Raw genomic sequence first — 24,402 nt, 5'->3', positions numbered from 1 at the left:
AGGAGAGATAGCGAGCTACTTGAATTCTAGGTTTTTCTGCTTAGTGGACTAGAATTTGCATAGAGACCAAGAAGCACTCAACGGTGGTTGAAATGTGGACAATTGGTATTTAGAACAGTGGAAGCCGAGAGGAAAATTAAAAGGAATGTGGTCATGGGAAACAGGTGAGCGTAGTTTGAAAAGTGACAACAGGCACACGTAGGACAATCCAGGAGAGGTAGCATAGCACGTGGACTGATGGCCTGCGCTCCCCAACCCTGCTCAAAGTGAGGAAATTCATGGTAGGCAGAGGTAGTGGCACAATTGATAACCATGAGCCACACGAATATGTGACTGTATGTGCTTGAATCTGGTACAGTACAGAAATGCAAATCATAGTTTTTGGCACATTTGAAAAGAAACCAGGCTATATTACCATCATAAACAGCAGTATCGAAACAAAATATTAAATTGTGTATGTTTTTTTTTCAATCGTGTATCTCTTCATCTCCATCCACTTCTAAGTATGCAGGATACAGATGGACTTAATGAGACGTTGCTATCTTTCTAGATGGACACCGATGAATCCTTGTGGTTATAAATGTATTGGTGCCAATTGCAAACTTACAAATTAGTGGCAATTCTTTAACTTAGAAGTGCAGTGTCATTATTTCACAAAAATATTAAATGCCACTACCTGTTATAAGAAAATGTATGTAATGTAGTGATTAATATATTAATAGCTGTCCAATATCATTATATATTGGAGCATTAGAACGCTCCTTTTATTTCACCTGTAAACCTAGGGTCTGTTTTGTGAGGTGGAGAATCCACCAACATTATTTGCTTCACCCTCCTCATCTCGCATTCAGGCCTTAGGTCTGCATTTATATTAGGGATATTAGTAAGTGTAATCACCGAATGCTGTGTGCTCTTACAACAAAAGTAATAGCAGCCTTTTAGAGCCCCTAACTCCTCATGAAAGCACTGTTGAAATGTTATTTAATATTGATCATGACTCAGCATCAAAGATGTACGAGCTACAGGCAGATAAATGTGTATCTCACAAAAAAGACTGTGGTTTCTTGAAATAGCTATTTCAGTTTATATTTTTACTCACTGGTTGCCACAGGCAATGTCTCTATTGAGTGTTAAAACTGATTTCTCAGTATCTTTTTAAAAGATGGCCTCAAGCATTAGTGTAGTGGTTGGAGACCTGATCTTTGCCTTACTGTGTTGCTGCTAAAATTATACGATCTGTAAAAACCTGAGAGAAACAGTACCATGCTATGTTTCTATTTCAGACTTTTTGCTGTTTTCGTGACCTGAAGGACCTTTGTGAACAATTCAGTTCTAAGGGAATTGCAGGTCCCTGAACAGGGGCACAACACAGTAGATAATGATGACAACAAATATATACAAACCGTTTGGTAGATAACTTCAGCACAGTGCTCTAACTAACGAACAAAACACTGTAAATGTTCCAAGAGTTCCTTAAGCTATAGGCAAATGTTTATTGGTATTTTATCTATGGTTACGGCATTGCCTTAAATGTGAAAACCCTATCCACCCTCTACCAACCCTACCAGAGCCTGCTTCAGGCCTTCTGAATGCTCCCTCGTGTGCATAACTAAATTCTAACTTAACATTAATCGGTTCAGGGCCCGAGGCACTTCAAGGATCATACCCATCACATGGGAGTGTGGAACAGCAGTAGCTGACCGTACTCTAAGACACTAGTCAGGAAAGCCTGACTTCATCAGGTCATTGTTTTATCTGATCTCTCTTAGCTGTCCAGCATGACCAAATTACTGCTTTGTTCATTATCTGGCTAACATCTCTAAGGTAAATCAACCAGACCATTGGAAGCCCTGTGTATATTCCTTGCCTTAAAATCTTCTGGGCATTACAGAACATTATCATTTCAGTGCACTTGAAACTGCTGTCCTATCCATCCAACAGGAAATAATCATTTACCTCCCACCCTTTTAAAATGACTTACCATACCATAAGACGATCTTGTAACAACGGTTTTACATTCCAAATCTAAAGGACTTGCATGGTTATAGCAGTTGCACTGCAAATTCAAATGTGAAGGAATTAATAGAGAGCAACTGCAAAATTAAACTCCACGGGTGCTCTTATACAACGTGCGCCAAATGCACCTTGACAGTGTCTCCCGGCTTTTTTTTACTCCTAGGGGACTTTGTATTAGAGAATGTGCTGCAGAAGCTTCTATTTCTACTTATGCAATATGAATCATGTCAGTGCATATCCTCTGCCATTGCAATCAAAAAGGGGACTGCCTTGATTTGCATTGCTGAAAGACCCCATAGAAATTAGGCAACTTTTGGTCTTTGCATCCTGTACCATATTCAAGATGTAGTTGAAGGGCAAAGAAGACATCAGGAGACACACTGACATAGCACAGCAAATGGGGTGCCACATAGTCAGCTCACCTCCTCAGGGAATCCCTGGAGAGTCGTAGGAATTCCCTTGAAAGGTAGTGCAGCTACTCACTGCACTTTCATGCAGAGAGATCTCAGACCCCATTATAAGTGAGGTCAGGATTCTACCTCAAGCAAAAGGTAGCCCTATGGTTTCAAACTGGCCCAGTCCACCTTTTCCTTATGCATTTTCACATGTAAGCAGATCATTTATTATGATAGGGTGCATTGTCCTCGTCTGAACCCAACACACCCAGTTAAGGTAGCGCCAGGACACCTCCGGGTAATCGTGCGATATATAAGTTATCATAACATAACATAACATAACCACAGCACATTGTAGGGCAGTGCGCAATAGAATAACATAAACAGACTTTTCTTTACATTCTACTGTTCTTAGTAAATAACTGGCTTTTTAGAATTTACCTATATTTCTTCCCACAATTTTGATAAACATATTTTGTATTTCCACATAACATTTGTATTTTGTCCCCTGTCCTTTGCTTCATAGTGGTTGGTTCTGAGCAGTGGTTGAACCAGGCAGTGCCCTTCTCATGACCCCAAGCACTTTAATATACGGATAAGCATTTCTTGAGTATGCTCTCTGTCTGGAATTTATGCAAGCATGGTAACCTAAGCATATGAGCATGACACTAGGATCTTTGGTAGGTCTAATTTCCTAGAAACATTTATGAATGGGCCTGTCCCTCATCAGCAAATGGATCCCACTCATCTCACTTAGCCACTCTGTCCTTCCAAAATCAACCTCTTGACAGAATCTCTCTAATTTTATACCAGAAATGAAGCAGTGCTTCCTGGTCCCAAACGCTCCCTTTCCCCTGCAGACTACCTCAGATTTTCTGATGTCTTCAACCTCCTCAAGAAGCATTTTGGTGCTCTTCTCACAGTTAACAGCATCAAGATTCAGAAATTTGCTGATGATACACAACTTTCACTGAATGCCAAGTCACATGGATTCATCTTGGACACCAACCTCACCTTCAAAGAACACATTGCCAAAAAAACACCACCTGGTACCAGCTCTTTCTTCTACAGAAAGTGAAATTGTTGCTTCCAAAAAGTGACTTCAGAACTGCTGTTCAAGCCCTAATACTCTGGCATCTGGATTTCAGTAACACCCTACTCCATGATGTCTCAGATTCCACCCTGGCACCTTCTAAGAGCATCCTACACTTTCAGAGCATCTCACCCAGAGCCTGAATAAATATGATCACATCACCCCCATCCTGATGGAACTCCATTGGCTCCCCTTGCCAGCTCACACAAACCACCTTCATCATGTTGAGAGCCATCACAACCAGTGTTCTCACGTTTCTTGCAGATACGATTACTAACATTTGATGTTTCTCAGCACATCCACAGCCAGGACACTCTCAGACTGCAGATTAAATAAGGCAATTGCCATTTTCCATCTATGATCGGGATTTGGAACAAAATCCCGTATTCCATCAGGACTGTGCAAAAGTTGTTCCAATTTAGTAAACATTAAAGATGCACCTTTTTAAAGTACACTACATCACAATTCATTAACAGTACAAAAATCAACCACGTCTCCTATCACTTGTTAAGTTTATGCTCAACTTTAACCATGTTCAGTGCTCTGCTATCTTTTGGTTGTGTTTCACCATAGAAATACCACATGCATACACACATAGATATAGCATTGTACATATCACTTTCTGAACACATTCGAACACTACTGGACAACGGAGAAACAGCCGCCCTCATCCTACTTGACCTCTCTGCAGCCTTCGACACAGTCTGTCATAAGACCCTCATACAACGCCTCAGAAACGTCGGAATACAAGGAAAAGCATTGGACTGGATCATCTTGTTCCTCGCCGGAAGAACCCAGAGAGTCCGCCTCCCCCCTTTTAGATCAGAGGCCACCGAAGTCATCTGCGGCGTACCACAAGGATCATCACTGAGTCCCACCCTCTTCAACATCTACATGAGCCCCCTCGCATCCATCGCGCGCCAACACAACCTCAACATCATCTCCTACGCAGACGACACCCAGCTGATCCTCTCCCTCACCAAAGACCCAAGGACCGCCAAAACCAACTTACACGAAGGAATGAAAGAAGTAGCCGAATGGATGAAGAGCAGCCACTTAAAACTAAACTTGGAGAAAACGGAAGTCCTCATCTTAGGTTCACCCCCCTCTGCCTGGGACGACTCATGGTGGCCTCCGGCCCTGGGAACAGCACCCATACCTACGGATCACGCACGTAACCTGGGCTTCATCCTGGACTCCTCCCTCTCGATGACCAGACAAGTCAACGCCGTCTCATCATCATGCTTCAACATCCTACACACGCTCAAAACAATCTTCCGTTGGATCCCCACCGAAACAAGAAAGACGGTCACCCACGCATTGGTCACAAGCCGACTAGATTACGGAAACACCCTTTACGCCGGAACCACAGCCAAACTACAGAAAAAACTCCAACGCATCCAAAACGCCTCAGCCAGACTCATACTGGACATCCCCCGCCAAGCTCACATTTCCGGTCACCTGAAAGACCTCCACTGGCTCCCCGTCAACAAGAGAATAACGTTCCGTCTCCTCACCCACGCACACAAAGCCCTCTACGACCTAGGACCAGAATGCCTCAACACGCGACTGTCCTTCTACACCCCTACCCGCCAATTACGTTCGTCCAATCAAGCCCTCGCCGCAATTCCGCGCATCCATAAATTCACCATGGGGGGAATATCCTTCTCCTACTTAGCGGCCAAAACCTGGAATTCCCTCCCCACCCACATCCGCCTTACACAGAACCATCTCTCCTTCAGAAAGCAACTAAAAACTTGGATATTCGATAAGTAAAGCACCCCCCTCCCTCAAGCGCCTTGAGACCCTCTGGGTGAGTAGTGCGCTATACAAATTTCTGAACTTGAACTTGAACAGAATGGATCATTTCAGGACAGTAGAGTTGGTACAATACTTAGATGTGGAAAATTATGTGGGAAAGATGTTTACTCTGCTTTAGTTTTTGTTGCATTGTTGCTTTCTCGTATAGAATTGTCTGTAACAGATGAATGATGTGTTTTCATTGTGATCAAAGTAGCAAATGGTTTATTTATATGAAAGCATAGATTCTTCATTGAAGGGCTGATTCATGTACGCTGCCCAACTTTGACTTCCAATTATTTTGCGGCAGGATGTAAGTACCAGAGAGCTTCTCAGCTCTAAAGCATGTCTGTCACACATGAGTTGTTCTTGTTCTTTTCTTAAATATCTGGCTACAATATTTCAGTTCCTCCACTCAGAATGAAGTGTCCATTCAACTTTCCATGTATCACTCCCCCAATGAGGCGCCATCATAGATCACTCATACAAACTACTATTTCAACTTCAATCTAAATTCATGACATTCTAGAAAGTAAACATCTGCCTTGTTTGAATGGTTTTGTTGCAGGGATTCTGCACATACGCAGAACTTTGCGCAGGAAAACAGGACTTACAACGCCTCAGTCGAGCGTTTGCCCTTATTTCCCGTCTCTCCGAATTCAAGCAGACTGCTGGCGGTCCTGCCTCTAAGGTGGTCGGGATTACGACGTAACCCGCAACGACCTTAACTGTTTTAAAGAAACAACCATTTCTGTCTGGGATATATTGCCTGTACTGAATGACCGTAGCAGTCAGATTGAAGGCTGGTGACTATGTCGGTGAACTAGTTTGAATCTTGACTCTCTGAAGTAAATCTGGGAGCAACGAATCGTATAAAGATAACCATAAAGTGGTATCGCAGTGACAGTTTAGAAATCTCGAGGTTCTTTGTGACCCCATGTGAGATATTTAATATGTTGTGGGATTCAAATATCATATCGCTGAAGAAGGTGTTGGCTCTCTAAATACGTGCCCACCGAAACGCGTCGATGCAATCTTTGAGTTGCAATACGTTAAGTCTATGACACAACAACTCTAACTATGAAAGCTATATATGTATTAGAGTATGATTGCGCTTTGGACTATTGTATTGGCCTCATGACAATAGGAACCATTTATTCCTTACTTCTGTTTCCCACTTGTGTGTGTTTTTAATTTGTACTATTACATATTTTTATGTGCATTGTCTTTTATCAATTAACAATGTATATTTTGTTTTTAATATATGTTTGAATACATTGTACACTTTTTATGAAGTTATTTTTATATTTTCCACTGTGTTCCTCTTTGAATTTAATGTTGTGTATATAAGTGTAGATGCTATAGAAATTGTACTCAAAGGTGAATCCTGTTTTGACATATGTATATGCGCTACAACTGCACTGAAAGCTATAAATGGTTGGCTGATGGCAGTGTCACCTATCATTTCAATGGGGGAGAGCTATCATTTCAGATCACCATGGTTTGCAGTTATGCCTCATATGATCGCTTGTGGGTCTTAGACCTCAATGTTATCCACTTCTGTGACATTACGTCTCTACTTATTTGTGTTATACTAATATATTTCTTTTAACCCCTTCACTGCAGGGCAGATTCCCCTGCTGTGCTGGGGGGCGGGTGGCGCGCACAGCGCCCCGGTGCTCATGACGAGCTCAGCTCGTCATGAGCCACAGGGTCTCGTGTGCTCATGACGAGCTGAGCTCGTCATGACCACGCCCGTTCCTTAGAGCGCCCAGCACAGCAGGGGAATTAGCCCCGCGTGTGAGCGTTCTAACAGTCATGAGGAGCTCAGCTCGTCATGAACACACGGGAACCGTGGCTCATGACGAGCTCAGCTCGTTATGAGCATGGGAGGGGTTAATTTCATCATGGTATATTTTATGCAATGTTTCCTCTTTTGCAGAGAACAATGATGCAACTACCAGTGATTCCACTAGGACAAAAGCTATATGAGCCCCTCTCTCGATCTTGATGGTGGTCAAATACATGTAGTATCACGTCAGTTGTCCAACCTATATGAGCGTTGTGAAATGACTCCAGTGGTCGACTGTGTTACAAACACTAGTTTGAGTGACAGTATAGCTTTGAAAACGATGTTAAAGGCATGTTCCACATAACCATACCAACCCATGTTTAAATTATGCGTGCCATAAAAACAAGGACTTTTCAGTATAGGAAGCAATGAGTAACAGCAATACTACTTATAATATAAAGTGTTTATAGAGCCACCAAGTTACAGTCAGAGGTAGAAATTACTGTAGAATAAGGGTATTAATAAACGTAATACTCATAATAGTAATGCAAGATATAATGGTACACATGCTACTGTTACTACTGTTAGTAACAATAACCTTAGTCGTAGTAACAATTACTTCAATAATAATAATAACCACCACAATAATTATATCGAGTAGAAAAAGTAGCAAAAGAAGAGCAATACTACTAGCAATAATAATTATTTTGAGGAAGTAGTTACTGTTATTATTTTGTTGTTGCTGTTGTTGTTAACAATGATATATCTTGTGGACACTCTATATCTTTATACAAACACCAGGAGGAATATGGCTTCAGTATTATCTCTAAATTAATGTATAGATTTAAAAGCCCCTGTTCTTAATCACCCTTCCGCCCTACACCATTTACCGTCAAATGCACATCCTGAAGCTGTTGTTGAACTTGAATCGAAGAATTCAAAGTCCGATGATTTAAGAAAAATTATACATTTACTTGACTGCAGGACACATTTTTGTATTACAGACATAAAATCGATTTGAGGGAAAAATGAATCCAAGGAAATAGAGATACTGTGGAGAGTACCTCCAAGAAAAGAAGAGGTTTCAATAGGGCTTAAACACTATTCAGTGGGGAATAAAAGTTTAAAGAGCGTTTCCTCTTATTGCCTTTGGAATTAATGCCAGATCTCCATTAGTATATAGCTGAAATTACTTAATTGAAGCTACATTCGTAAAACAGGGAGGCAGCTACACAACCATCGTGCTTCTGGAAAACTGTGGATACAGCGACAAAAAAAGTTGCAATCGTTTTGTCAAAAGCCTCAGGATATACTTAAAGTAGATATTCTTCTTTTCATTTTTAATTCATGTAAAGCTGTGACCTTTTACTCCTGTCTGCTGTGTATGTAAGAGTAAAACTCTGGTATTTTCTGAATATCAGCTAAAAATAATGTATTCCTGCAACAACGTCAAGGTTTCCCATTCGAGCTCCCACAACGTTGAAGAAGTGTAACTGTTTCACTGACTAGTCTTACACATGTAATATTTAATTATTTGCCTGTAATTATAAGAATGTATTTAAAACTGCTGTCTCCTTAGAGTATACATAGGGCAAGACTACGACTGGAGTTGGGCCTTATAAGACAATCTCTCTCCTGTAAGGCAGACACCCTGAAGTATTACATAAGGGTATTAAAAGCCGCAGATAACACTCTTAAAGCCTGTCTAAAAGAAACCTTTACCAGTTCTGGGAACCCATGGAACCGACAAATTGTAAAGCCCATAAGATCCCTACAAATTGAGGAATCATCACTAACAGAAGAGTCTCTTCCCTTACAGTTTGGAAAAGGGTTATAAATAACAGGCAAGACAAATCTCATGCCAGATGGACTGCCGGGCCTTAAAATCGTCTACTATTCTGCTCCCTTTGAATGATTCGCACCACCCAGGGCTTCCGCAACCATATCTCTCTGATAGTTTAAACGCATCGGCCTGCAGAAACATGTTTATGCATCTTCTAGGCCTGCAATCTACTGCTTTTAACTGTTGGGCCCTACGTGGTGAGGAGGGGGCTTGTAGATTGTGCAATTACAGGTCCGAATCATGGCTACATCATCTGTGCTGCTGTGCTGCCTTGGATGCCCCTAGAAGAGTCCTCTTAAAGCCATTATATCTAATAAAAAAGGGGCATTAACACATGCTTGGAGGCATCTGCCCTCTGTTTTACACAAACAGATAGTCAAATGCTTGCAAGGTCAGGAAAATATGTGAGAACTTTGGGAAATCTATTCTCTCCTCCCATTGCCTCTTCTCACTTGATCTCCGTTTCTCAAAAACTTATTACAGACTATTTTGCACCATGTCTCAGTGTTTCTCCATTTCACTGAGTCAGAATGTTTTTACCTGGGATTATGGCTATTGTTCGAGATTACCTTGTCTGAACAATGTGTTTTAAATATGATGGTCTGCTCCGTCTTGCCTTGATGATGTAAAGATGTATTGAGGGCATTTCCATTGCAATGGTTTTTATTAACACCGCAAAATTAATGAATCTAGACTGGGATAATCTCCTTAGAGTACAATGAAAATAATAAGAAAACATAACTTTTTTGCCATTTCACAATGTGAACAGTAAGTGAAATCTAGTATATAAGCCTAAATTGTGGAGAATTTTATTTTCTATCGACTGAAATGTGCACTTGAAGGAAGTGGTTGCATAATCAAAGAAAATGCAATTTTACGTCCCCCCCAGTTCGAATGACAGGGAAAAACATGGCTGAATCTTTGACAGGCATGCTTTCTTAGATGCAGGCTGCAACTTTCCTTGTGCGGTGATAAGTGGTAAAACAGGTATCCTAGACCTAATGATGGGATCTGTGACATTTGCAGGCCTACAACTCCAGTACACGAGGAGTGGAGCCATTTCAGATTCCCATGATTCCCACTAACAAGGTCATTTATTTCAGTTTGGATTAATTGTATATAACTGACGTGGACTTCCTAAAAATTGAGCATGTCTGTGGCCACATGGATCTATGTTGAACATCCCAGTAGAGCTTGTTGAGGATACCAAAGGTATGTAAATGATGCTTTATTTTGACTTACCGCTATGTTATGTTATGTTATGTTATGTTATTTATTCTTTTATATAGCGCACGGCTACTCAAAAAGAGTGTCCCGGCGCTTTTATTGGAGAAGGAAGGCTGCCACATAATAACATAACACTGAATAAAAGAAAAAAACAGAAATACAAAACAAGTGCAAACAGAAAACCGGCTACTGAGTGGTCCACATTAGGGTATGGTTCTGTTAGAATGAGACAACTGTAAACAATGAATAATGTGATGAAGAGAAGTTCTATTTGGGATAGGAAAACGTACACTGGTGCAGCAAAAAGCATTAAATATGTTCACCCGCATTGTACTCTATGCATCAACGGCTATGCAGAGAATGGGTATTAAGTCTTACATTCAAATTCATGCAAATATTGAGGCAGGCAGTAGGTGTGGCAGTGCATACCTGATTTATAACTGGATTCACTAAAGCGCAGTGGCGGCTCGCCAAGGGATTGCTGTGGCATGGTGGGGCAGGGTAGGGGCAGGGTGGGAAGTAGTGGACTTCGACATACAGCGGAACAGAGTAAACTAAGTAAATAAATTAATAAAAGTATGTACCTTGCGTGTGCTGCATTGCAAACTTGGTATATATATATATATATATATATATATATATATATATAATTTGTTCCGCTTTCCTTATGCGCTCTGGAATCTCGCCAACCAGCCAGCAAAAAGCACACGGACACGGACCAGTTAGGTGCTGAAATTTATTGCGTTGCAGAAAAAGTCAAAGACGTTTCGGCTCAACGGAGCCTTGTTCACATCAGTGATGTCATCAGTGATGTCATTTGAGATGTCTTTAGTGATGTCACTGACCATGTCATGAATGATCTAATATGTGACATCATCAGCAGTGGATTGCGGGTGCGCGAAATATAGTTAGTACAACTAACTATATAGGAGCAATTTCATTGGTTTTGTATGAGTAAAATGTCCAGCTAACTATAACACCACTAAAACTTATAGTTTTTTGAGTGAATTTCAAAGGCTTTTTAAAAACTAATTCCTAACTATATAACTCCTGAAACCTATGGTTTTTTCAGTGAATTTCAAAGGTTTTTTTAAATGCTAATTCCTAACTATATAAGGCCTGAAACCTACGGTTTTTTCAGTGAATTTCAAAGGTTTTTTAAATGCTGATTCCTAACTATATAAGGCCTGAAACCTATGGTTTTTTCAGTGAATTTCAAAGGTTTTTTAAATGCTAATTCCTAACTATATAAGGCCTGAAACCTATGGTTTTTTCAGTGAATTTCAAAGGTTTTTTAAATGCTACTTCCTAACTATATAAGGCCTGAAACCTATGGTTTTTTCAATGTTTTTAAAAAAAAAATTGATTGGTTAACTGGCTTATTAAGTGTATCTTAGTGAATACATATATTAGCGAGTAATGTTTAAATATTTAAATATATGCATGAGTGATGTAATATGTGACATCATCAGCAGTGCATTGCAGACGTGCAAGTTATAGTGAGTCCAACTAACTATAACGTGGGAATTTCAATGGTTTTATGCGAGTAAAATTTCCAGCTAACTATAACTGGTGTGAAACCTATGGTTTTTTCAGTGAATTTCAAAGGTTTTTTAAATGCTAATTCCTAACTAGAACTGGTGTGTAACCTATGGTTTTTTCAGTGAATATATATATATATATATATATATATATATATATAAAATTTCTATGGCAAAATGAAACCCCTCATTTTGTTCCTTTTCAAATTAAATGTATTAAGTGTTACCACTTTATTCCAATCAAGATGACTTCAGGTGTGCCATACTTTTGTCATAAGTAAGACTGTTAGCGTTCTAGTTGTTCTTTAGAACACTCTGGGACATTCTGTCATTGGGCTATAGTTGGGCTACATCTGGCTGATATTTGGGCTACATTTGGGCTCTTTTGTCTCTGGTGGCCATCTTGGGAGACTGCATATCAGAATTTTTTTAATGAAAGATCAGGGGATTTGAGAAGTCACTCAAAATGTGCCCTAATTTTTCTTTCTTCAGCACTAATCATAATTTCTATGGCAAAATGAACCCCCTCATTTTGTTCCTTTGCAAATTAAATGTTTTAAGTGTTAACACTTTATTCCAATCAAGATGACTTCAGGTGTGCCATACTTTTGTCATAAGTAAGACTGTTAGCGCTCTAGTTGTACTTTAGAACACTCTGGGACATTCTGTCATTGGGCTATAGTTGGGCTACATCTGGCTGATATTTGGGCTACATTTGTTTTTTTTTGTCTCTGGTGGCCATCTTTGGGCTACATTGGGCTACATTTGGGCTCTAACATATATATAGCCCAATGTAGCCCAATATATATTTTTTCAAAGTTAATTTTCGTAAAAACCACTGGAGCACATATCTTGAGACATAGCAAAGGCACATCGGGCTACCAGTCCCTACAATTTTGCCAAGTTTGGTGGAAAACCATTCAGCCGTTCGGGCTAAAAGTGAGTCCAACCGCCCGATGGAAATTAACATGGGGAAAACACGTTTTGGGACCCCCCTTTTATCTCGGCCCCCGATTGACGAATCCCCCCCAAACTTTTCAGGGAAGGAGCGGAGCGCCGCGAGGCAAAGTTAAGGAAAAGTTCAGGAAGATTCCTCAACCGGCGCCAAAGTTATTCCTAATAGAATGTTGCGATTTCCCTATGGAAAACAATCCTAACTATATATATACCTACTGGCTATCGCCAGTAGGTAATATATATATATGTGTATATATATATATATATATATATATATATATATATATATATACATATATATATATATATATATATATATATATATATGTATATATATATATATATGACGCTCACAGAAACCTTATCATGCGATAAGATGAAAGCAGCACTCCGGCAGTATACTAGACACAGCGTTTATTGACAGCAAAAAACAAACGTTTCGGCGGTTGCCTTCCTCGGTGTTTTCTCACCGGTACCATGCAGTTCAAAACTTTAAATGCACTTTTGCCAGAATGGTAAACAACAACAAGGGACTTGCCCTTCCTAGCACCACAGTGGGCGCCATCTTGAAGTGGGTTATATACTCCCGAAAATCGGACTTTTCAAGACAGAAGGGTCACAAAATATATATATATGAAGAACCGCTCCAAAGAATACTGCAGACTGCAGCACCCTCACGGAGAAAAACGGACAACAACTTCAGGTAGCGTTTGCAGTGTCTCTTATTTTATTATCTTAGATAAGTGCAGCGGAAGTGCCATAGACCGGACGCGTTTCGGCGACCCTGTCGCCTTGTTCACCGAAATAAAAGAGTATTTGCCATTGCACACTGAAAAGATTTAAAAAACGGCAAATCACCAATCACAGCACCAGGATCTGTACCACGTGACTACATCATGTAACATAATAAACATGGTAAACAGACTATTATAACACATGGTAATTCAACATAAATGGTTAGAATCTTAATAATTCATTATATCAGTTCTAATACTGTTTTTTATACATGCCGATATATATGATATATTATTAAATGATATTTTATTGCAAGATACTGGCAGATAGTTACAAAGAGATTCTACCAAGGATTATAAACTTTTCCATAAGGCTACCATCAGATATACAGCCATAAAATTAAGAAGGTATACAAATTTAAAGTTGGATTAGCAAAATACTTCTTCAAAAAGTGGCCGAACAAGATTTCCCACAGAGCAAACCCATATCCACTATTTGGTACACTGGGTGACTAAAACCAAAAACCATTGCCTAGTACTTTACTCTGTGAGATTCCATGTAACAAAATGGATACCTATAGGGTCTAATATAGAGTAAAAGCAACCAACACTCAACTTTAACATATGCTTTATCAAAGTAAAGTGTTAAATCTAGTGCTTTTTTCATTACATTTCATAACAAACAGATCACGCCTACAGCTATGATCATTGGCTTGTCACCACAAACACTTCAGACCTGCTGCAACAAGTATAAACTTTGCCACACTCCAAAAAGTGCAATACTAGTAGTCTCTTTAGTGAAAGCACACAAATTCGCCCAATCAAATTCTATACTCAGGGAAACCAAAATGTAACTGGAGCTTAAGACCCTCTCAGTAAGACTCTGGAAGCTTGTTTTGTTGATCTCATAAGCTCAGGTGACAGTGGCACTGTCAAACCGGAGCTAAAAATCCACATAGATTAGTTTTGCCCTGGGTTCTCAAACACAAATTGCACTCTAAAGTCTAAAGTTAATGACTGCTGTCCTGCCTTTCGTGCTGCTGCCAGAGAAAAAGCAAACACTGTAAATTACCTAGAGAGGAGGAGGAGCCTCAGCAGGCAGACGTGTCCTGCTGAGGCTCCGCGATCGGGCTTTCATACTGCCCGCTTCCTGGCGTCGCCCCGACCTGTACTGACATCAGCCAGGTGACGGAACGCATGCAGCACCAGGAGATGCCGCAAAATCATACCTGGGTGCGCTCCCAACAACCCTACTCACGGAAGCAGTCTGCAGTGCCTGGCATAATTCGTCCTGCACGGCTCCACCAAAATGGTGGCCAGCGCGATGCCCACACGATCGGAGGCTGCTCCCGGTAGGTAGGGTTGCCGGCTGCTCGCTGATTCCTAGCGGAGCCTCCCGCTAACATATCTGGGCGGGGGGCGCACAACTGGCCCCTAGTGCTGTGGCGGCTCCCCCTCGCACTACCCTCCTTGCAACTTGCCTGGACCTAAGATGGCGGCCGCCAGTGACCGCAGAGCGAAGATCGGCGCCACGCGGGGCTTGCTCTTAACCTGCCTGGGCTTCATGTGGTCTCCCCCTGTGATTTCCCCGCCTGATTCCAGGTTGTCCCCCCAGGTTGGGACTGTGTTCTTTCAACATTGCCGACAGGGCCCAGCAATACCTGCCTGACCTGCCTTCAGCCCCGAACAGCCTTCGGTAGAGCAACTTCCGAGGGGTGGGCCGTGCTTTGGGGGACCCTGGCCCTCGCGCCCCACAACGCCAGTGACTACTACTGTTTGGCACAGGTCTCCTGATCAGATCCACTACCCCTGTCGGGCGGCAGCTGCCCGGGGTTGAGTCCGGTCACCGATACACTGCGAAGACAGTGCCTCTGGATTGCTTTGGTTTTTACTGGAACTTGTTTCTGTCCCACCGGCTGCCGTCACAGCGCCCCACGGCCAACGCGTGACCGCACCAACACCTTCACCACCTTGCGCAATCTCACGCCCACCGAGCCGGATGACCGCAAGCTCTCCAAGATGGCGACGCGCCTGCGGCTGGCCTCCAACTTCATCTCCCACCTGAACTCCCACCTTCTCTCCTGGACTTCTTGTCTTTTGTTCTGTCCTGACCGACACGTTGCTGCTGTTTTCGGACAGTTTTCTCTGGACTCTAGCCCTCCTCCCATTCCCTCGTCCTTTAACCCTTTTCCCCGTGGATGATCCTCAAATGTTTCCTCCCTTTTCTGCCTCCCCTTCTCTCCATACCCTTGCATCCCTCCCACCCTCCCTTTGTGCTGTGACTGCACCCACACTTATGGAACTCTGCTCTTTGACTTATTGTAATAACTCTAATCAATGGTATTGGCTTTAGACCTTGCACCATATACTATTCCTATGCGACTCTTAGAGTATATCCAGTCATATCCCCATCCTATGTATATAGAGATAACTCTAATCACTAGTGTATGCAGTAGACCTTTGTGCTCTCTACCATTCCTATGTGACCCTTAGAGTATATCCAGTCATATTCCTTCCTATGTATATAGAGATAACTCTAATGACTAGTCTCCTATGTGACTTTTAGAGTATATCCATGTGTATCCCTTCCCTATGTATATAGAGATAACTCTAACGACTAGTTGCCTATGTGACTGTTAGAGTATATCCATGTGTATCCCTTCCCTTTGTATATAGAGATAACTCTAATCACTAGAACATGCCGTAGTCCGCATTGCTCTCTACCATTCCTATGTGACTTTTAGAGTATATCCAGTCTTACCCCTTCCCTATGTATATAGAGATAACTCTAATCACTAGTTTATGCAGGAGTCCGCTGTGCTCTCTACCATTCCTATGTGACTCTTAGAGTATATCCATGTGTATTCCCTCCCTAAGTAGATAGAGATATCACTAGTATATGCCTAGAATTTATCCATTTGTATCTCCTCCTTGTGTGACTTTATCTCTTGTACATTTGCAATTTTTTCCGCTTGTACCTTTTTATAACGTATGTAATCCTAAGTCCGTATGTTTTCAACTGGTTCTTATGTAAGTCCAAAATTTGCAAATTTTTTGTCCGCTTGTAACCTTCAGTCCTTATGTTTGAAACTGGGTCCTATGTAAAGCGCTCCGACACCTTCGGGTAAAGTTCGCGCTATATAAAATCGCACAAATAAATAAATAAAAAAATTAAAATAGTTATCTAAAGCATCTTACTAACATCCAGTGTCATGTGTTTACCTCTGACAGTTTAGGCTCAGGCAGTCACGCTGCTGTTGACACTGGCCCTGTGGAGGGAAAGAACATTTTTGTGGAAGCACATATCTTCTGCCCAATTGAAACATCTACTCCTGGCTAACAATACATTGGAGGAGCCAACGTTCCTCTCCTGGTATTGCTTTTTAAAACCCTTTTTTTGGCTAATTACATATTGCCTGGCGACATTTGCTCCTTCAAGCCAGACCTAATAAAGCGACAAGCTTCTAGAACATTGCCTATAGGTAACATGCTATGAGATTTCACGAATCGACATCTGAATACCCAGAAGAAAGAGGAAATTCAGAAAATGAGAAAGACATTTATATTTTGTTCTGGAGTTATTTCAGTGTCAGGCCGAAAGTAATATGCTATGTTTCTGGCTACATTTGAAACAGACACGAACATGCTCTGCATCTTAAACTGTCATTACTCTAAGTAACAGGAATCCCTGTGCACCTTAATCTGGCACACTGAAATTACCAGATTTGTATTGAGAAGAAAGAAATGTGTTTAAGGTTTATCGTTCCGAGTCCAGCGCTGTGCATAAACATAAGCCATTAAAAGCCTTTTCATCTGAATTTCTTAGCAGGGATCAAGGCAATTTTACTAGTTCCTTAAATTCAAAAGGATTATAGGTTGAAGACAGAAATTATGCAGTGAGCCCTCTGAAAAAAACAGGAAACATTTTACCCATAAATCCAGTGCCATAACATACCATTTACTTATCTTAATGTGATTGTGTAGTTAGGGTATACATATTACTTTCTCAAGCCCTGCCAGCAATTTTCCAGTTATCGACACCACCTCACTAAAATGGCAATCAGATGAGCCCCAAGACCACTGACATTGAGGGGTAGATTGATCATTCTTTCATGCAGCGCAACGCAGCAAGTCACCTTGTGTTGCGCTACACGAAAGGACAGGAATGCTCCATATCTTCCATTATAAGGGGCATTCCTGTCCTTTCATAGTGCTGGCGCATTTTTGGCTGCCTTGCGCCAATGCAGGTACCCATGCGTCACTTTGCAAGGGTGTCTGTGTTGTAGTCAGAATTGTTTTTCGTGTAGGAAGGAATGCCTTCCTGCACAAAAAATATCATGAAAGGCATTAAAAAATCATGAAAGCCATTTAACTCTTTCTATGTGTGCTGCAGAATGCAACACATGTAGGAAGAGGAAACAATTAGGAGAAATATCTTCTGGGTTGCCATAGCATTTTGATGCATGCCCAGGTCTATCACTACAGGTAAATCTGGGAATGTGTCAAAATCCATGGGTGGATGCATGGGAACGCCCACGATTCACCTATGGAATGCCTCCCTGCTGCGATTAGCATTGCCTTGCATTACTCTAGATTTATAAAGCCATGCAGCAAGGTGGCCGTGCATTGCTGGATACATCCCTCTTAGGTTCTGTGTCGTCCTTGTGCAAGAGCAACACAAAATATGGACCTCATGTTCAGATACACGGGGCGGAATCATCAAGAGACTCACTGTTTTTTTTTAACATGTGAAATGTCTAAAGTTCACACATAACTCGGAAGGACTGCAGCTCTCCATTACCGACTTGTCCTGTCTAAAGTGCATGCATTACTCAAAGAACGCCTGAGCTTCAGCCACCTCAAACACTTAAGTGGGCGGCTATGTGCACAGGCAGTACAGCTCCTCATGATATGGGCCCTGGGGCTGGATCATGATCCCATCCTGTGCGCAGCACCGGCAGAACTGTTCTGTGCATTACCTTTTCTCGCTTACACCACACACATTAACTCAAAACATATGCTGACAGCGGACACCAAGAGAAGAAGAGACAGTTACTGCCCGGTGGTTCCGATATCTACTGTTAGCAGTATACAGGGCTCGAGTCGGGGTACCACGCGGGTTGACGGCGTCTCCCCACTCATTTTACCGGGAGCTCGGTTACTAAAAAAAACTTCAACTGAGTGCAAGCCACCTTTCGTGACGTCACTTCCTGTTGTGACGTCAGCATCCCCCCCACTTCTTTTTTTAGGACTTGTGCCCTTGCGGTGTATGTACTTACTTGAAAAACTTATGTACTAACAATTTACAAGTTAATTTCTGCACTCTAAAAGGGGAAAAAGCATCTCACAGACCCCCTTCTATATCGGTGCACTGCACAGAACAGGATCTTGAAAAGGCCCAGTGAAACAAGTCATTCTCTCACTGAAGGAGCATCAGCAGGATGCTCCAAACTGTGCCACAATATTTGGCTCCGCTCTCATATCTGGAACGCCAGGTCCCTTTCTACTATACCCAAGTAGGCATTTTCGCTGCATTTGGGAGCCAAAAAGAGTTGCTTGGAGCGATGATGAAGTGGAAGGTTTTTCAAGATGTAAATGATTGCAGGAATGTCATTCTTTCAAGCACCATATTTAAATATATGTGGAACATATTAATGCACAGAAAGTTATTATTTTTACTCTGCCATTGTGAGGAGTTATGAGACTCCGTCAAGGTGGAGGGAAACATCTGCTTAATGTATTGCTCCCTGCCAGGATGGCAGAGGTTTCTCCACTAAAGTGCTGCTTTGAGCAATAGGTGGCACCTCTGGTGGAATTTTTTATCTGAGTTGAAAGAATGTCTAAATGAAATGTGGGTAGTAAAATTATACCTCAAAAATTTGGGTACATTGTCATGGCAAAGATATTGAGTCTCAGTTACAACTGAGAGGTGGTTTACAGCTTAGTTGGGACATTTTGTACATTTATTTTGGGAAAGTCTGCAACCCGTTGTGTCGCAGACTTTAATGGGTGCAACTCCATTGTACATGGTTTCCGTCTGTCCCTCAAAATCAAGTAGCTGTTTCACCGCCATTTTTTGTATATTTACCTGCATACCTTAATGGACCCAATTTAAGGGAACTCTGTTTAGTACAGTTGTACCTAATTAGGAGACAGTGGTGATTCTATTACTTTTAAGGGGCTTTCTGTGAAACACCTCTATCAAATTAGACCCAGTGAATATTTCTGACATTCTTTGATTGAGATTGCACTTCTGAGCATAATGATTGATCTAAAAAATATTTAGTGAGCGGTGTGATTGCTATTTCTTCAAAAAGATTATATTAATGCATGAAGGTTTAATTTCACCCTTTTTTACTGTTGCATAGACTCTGTCAACCATAAGAACGTGAAACTCAACTGACCTAAGTCCCGTATCATGCAGTGTAGCATTCAACACTGTACATTGCCGGTGACAAACCCATATCTGCAATCCTCCAGGACATCACTTCCTTCATTGTTTCACCCTGTTTTTAATGATGACAAGGGCCATCATCAGAATAAAGTGAATTTAGATGTCCCTCAGTTATTTTTAGCTCCTGTACCCTTTTATTCCAATCTACACACGCCACACTTATTTTTGTTCCTCCAAGGCACACAATCTGAAAAGACCTGCAGTAAAGAGCCCCCTCAAGGGGGCACCAACCTAACGAGGCGCTGCCGGTTGATGAAGCATGCCACTCATTTGGATGAGTAAGGGCTCTTGCTTCTCATGATTTGTACTCCTTCGACCTCTTCGTTTGTGGGATGACACAAAGTGTGCTCTTCCACAAGGTATTCTATAAGAACTGTATACCCTTTCTTTATTGTCTATGTTAGGAAAGACATATGCTGGACGTTTATTGCTCCCAGTCCCCTCTTGTTTTAATGTTAAAAAATACCTAGTGCAAAAATATACATTATAATAAATTTGAACTTTAAAATTAACAAAAACATTGAAAACCAAAATATAGTGTGGAAATGATAGCCTGTGTATTTAAAAAATTGTTCCAATACTTAAAAAAAATATTTTATATAATTAAAATGAATGTATCTTGTATGAATTATTTAAGCAAATATGTCCTCAAATTACAGTTCATAAAAAATAACATAATTTCTATTTTGATTTTTTTTTTAAATTACAAAATATAAATTAATCTCAAAGTATTTTTTCTAAACATCGGTTTGTCTGAAAATGAAAAAAATTGGCGGGGCATATTTATGATGGTTTTGCATCGCCCTGGCACCAAGCAAGGGGTCACTAGCGCGAAGCAAAAGCGAAGTCAAATTTATCATGCCGCTGAAGCCACCTTGCATGGCCCTTAATGGCTTGATAAATCTAGAGTGATGAAAAGCAGCTCAAAACTCAGGATGTTACTCTGCCCCCGGGACGGAGGTGTTCTATGGGTGGAGCAAGGGTGTTCCCACGTAACCACTCGTGGATTTTGGCATTTTCCCAGATATACCATTACTCATAAACCTGATAATGTGTTAAAATGCCACGCCTCCCCAAATATCTTTATTTCTGATCGTTTTTTCTACTTTCTATGTTTTTATGGAGAAAAGTGTCTCTTCCTGCACATAAAAAATCCTGTCTGAAACACAGGCACCCTTGCACCATGATGGAAGGGTCAGATTTACTATTCCCACTTTAAACTAAGCAGGACTGTGGAAAGCATTGGACACTGGAAGGGTAAGATTTACTATTCCAACTCCAGACCAAAGATATTGAGGAAAGGGGTGAACTCTGTAGGGGGTCAAATTTACTATTAGTACTCCAAACTTGGTAACATTGCGGAAACTGTTGGAGTCTGGGGGTCAAGATATACTATGCCCACTCCAAGCTAAGCAAAACAGAGAGAATAATGGATGCCGATGAGGAGTCTGATTTACTATTCCCACTCCACACTAAGCAACACTGCAGAATGTGCTGGACTCTGGGAGGGTCAGGTTTACTATTCCCGCTCCACACTAAGCACTATTGAGGAAAGTGTTGGAAACTCAAGTAATTACCACTCCAAAATGAGCAACATTGAGGATAGTTGTGGATGCAGGAGGGCTCAGATTTACTATTCAAACTCCAAACTAAGCAGCAATGTGGAAAGCTTTGGACATTGGAAGGGCCTGGTTTACTATTCCAACTCCAAACAACAAACAATGGGGAAAGAGTTGAACTCTCCAGGGGCAAACATACTATTCTTATCCCACAATAAGCAACACTGGAGAAAGCTTGGGACTTTGGAAGCCGGATATGCTATTAACACTGCAAAATAATCAACATTGGGGAAATGTTGGATGCTGGGAAGCGGTCAGATTAGGCAAAGTGTTGGACTTTAGAGGGGTCATATTTACTAATCCCGCTCCCCACTAAGCAACTTTGAGGGAAATGTTGGACTCTGGAAGAGGTCAGATTTACTATATCTACCCCACACCAAGCAACACCCTGGAACACATTGGACTCCGGAATGGTCAGATTTACTATTCTAACTCTAGAGTGGTCAAAGAAATGTTGGATGCTGTGGAGGGGTCAGATTTAAAATTCCCACTCCAAACAAAACACAATTTAGAAAAGTGTTAGACTTCGGAAGGGTCAGATTTACTTTTGCCCTCCACACTAAGCAACATTTGGGAAAGTGTTGGACTCTGGAAGGGGTCACATTAACTATTCCTACTCACACCAACAAATACTGCATAACGCATTGAACTCCAAACAAAGAAACATTGAGAAAAGCACTGGAAACTCTTGAGGACTCAGATATACTATTATCACCCCAAATTAAGTAACACTGTGGAAAGTGTTGGTCACTGAAAGAGTAAGATTGACTATTCACAATCCAAACTAAGCAACACTGTGGAACATTTTTGATTCTGGGGTCATCAACTTTACTATTCCCATTCCAACTAAACAACATTTGGAAAAGTGTTGGACACTTAGGGGCCGATTCTGATCAGGGTCGGAAAGCACTCCGACCAAGCCGGATCCGGGGTGTTTTCTGACCGATCCGGATTCCTGCAGTCCGACCGAGCGAGTACGATGCGGCCGTATGCCGTCGGACTCAGTTTGGTCGGACTCCCACAGAAGTCAATGGGAGCCGGTTGTACGACGCGTACATGGGCTCCCATTGACTGAATGGGTACGTCATGGACAAATGCGCCCCCTACAGTGGTTACGCATCGGTGCCTTCCGCACCATACTTTCCTGTGTTGGGGAGACCCATGGGTCTCCCCCTGTGTCCGAGTCGTAAGGCTGCGGGTAAGAGGGGGCCTGACGCGGACCCCCGAAGTCCGACTCTGGATGCTATTGTGAGCCGGACGCTCCGACTCGATCCGGCTCTCCGAATCGAGCATCGTACTAGCTCGGTCGTGAAATGTCTCCATTGCGCGCCATGGTTTGCTTGTGATCGAGTTGTACAGAGCGGTTCGGACCCGGAAACGATTCGGACGGAGATTTCGCGCTTGTTCGCATCGTACTTTGACATCCGGACCCGTGTACGACTCGGACGGAAATGCAGCCTCCGAATCGCATCCGCTAATGCCGAACCCGATTCGGTACCCTTCCAACCGAGATTGGAATCGGCCCCTAAGAGGAAAGGTCAAATTTTATATTTGTGCTACATAAATTTACATAAATAAAATAGAAATGAATACAAATATCAGAAATGTTTTACCTAATGAAGTAAAAAACATAACATTTAAAAAATAAACCTATATAAAGTTACATTAATATAAAAAGTTAATAAATGTGATAATAGCTAACATATACATTTCATTACCACAAAACTTTCATTGAAATGTTTAATTTGTAATTTAAAAAAATTATTACAGTTTTTACAATGTATCTACACAATGTTATTAAAATATTTAAAATAGAAAAATGACAATTTTTAAACATTACCCATCCAAAACCCATTTCAAACCCGGGAATCCAAAATATAAATAATACATACATATATATATATCCACTACACCAGCCCTTTTTGCCTAAACATGTGGCATTCTGGGAGTTGTGGTGCAACGATTTCCGTGAAGCATTGCAACAGGTGGCCTGAATATCAAGGGGGAGGAGCGTAGCAACATCAGCATCATAAGGTAGCAGGAAGCTCAGACCGGGACATTTTGGTCGGGTGAAGGGCGCTGAGGAAGGCGGACAATGCCGAAATGCATTCGCCGCCACCGGACCTTGTTCTCCATGAATAAAGCCTCTTCAAAGTACTTCTCCTTCGTGGTTGATTCCTTCTTCTGGATGCGGAAGGTGTGTGTGGATATATATATATATATATATATATATATATATATATGCAGAAAGAAGAGTTGCCCCCAAATGAAGAAGCCACACACGGCGAGCTGTTGACCTTTTAATCACAGGATTGCAGAAGCATACAGCCGCAGGTCCGCAGCTTCAGAAATCAAAGGTGCTGCAGGAACGACGGGTCCGATCCATGGATGTTGTATGGGCATGGCAGCCGTCCTGGCAAACTCTGAGCATACCCACTGGGGTAAGACTGAACATTTTGGTGGTACAGTGGCACCCACTTGGGTTTGATTATAGCGAACTACAGTTACCAGCATTCAAGCGCACACGCCCACATGGGCGGAACATTTAAAGCGGCGCAGGTGGTTTGCTTCGCTTCTGTTTTCCACACGCCAGTGAACAAGGGCAGTAGAATGCCTGAAACGCGTCTGGCTTTGCATTTGTGTTCAGAGTGCCAGGCTGTATGCTTCTGCAATCCTGTGATTAAAAGGTCAACAGCTCGCCGTGTGTGGCTTCTTCATTTGGGGGCAACTCTTCTTTCTGCATCGATAGCGGCCTGCCTTAGCCGCGAGGAAGCCCCACTGCTCATCACGCAGGTCCGCAGCTTCAGAAATCAAAGGTGCTGCAGGAACGACGGGTCCGATCCATGGATGTTGTATGGGCATGGCAGCAGTCCTGGCAAACTCTGAGCATACCCACTGGGGTAAGACTGAACATTTTGGTGGTACAGCGGC

This window comes from Lissotriton helveticus, chromosome 8 (assembly GCF_964261635.1).
Source record: "Lissotriton helveticus chromosome 8, aLisHel1.1, whole genome shotgun sequence".
Lineage (NCBI taxonomy): Eukaryota > Metazoa > Chordata > Amphibia > Caudata > Salamandridae > Lissotriton > Lissotriton helveticus.
This window is presented reverse-complemented; position numbering follows the sequence as displayed.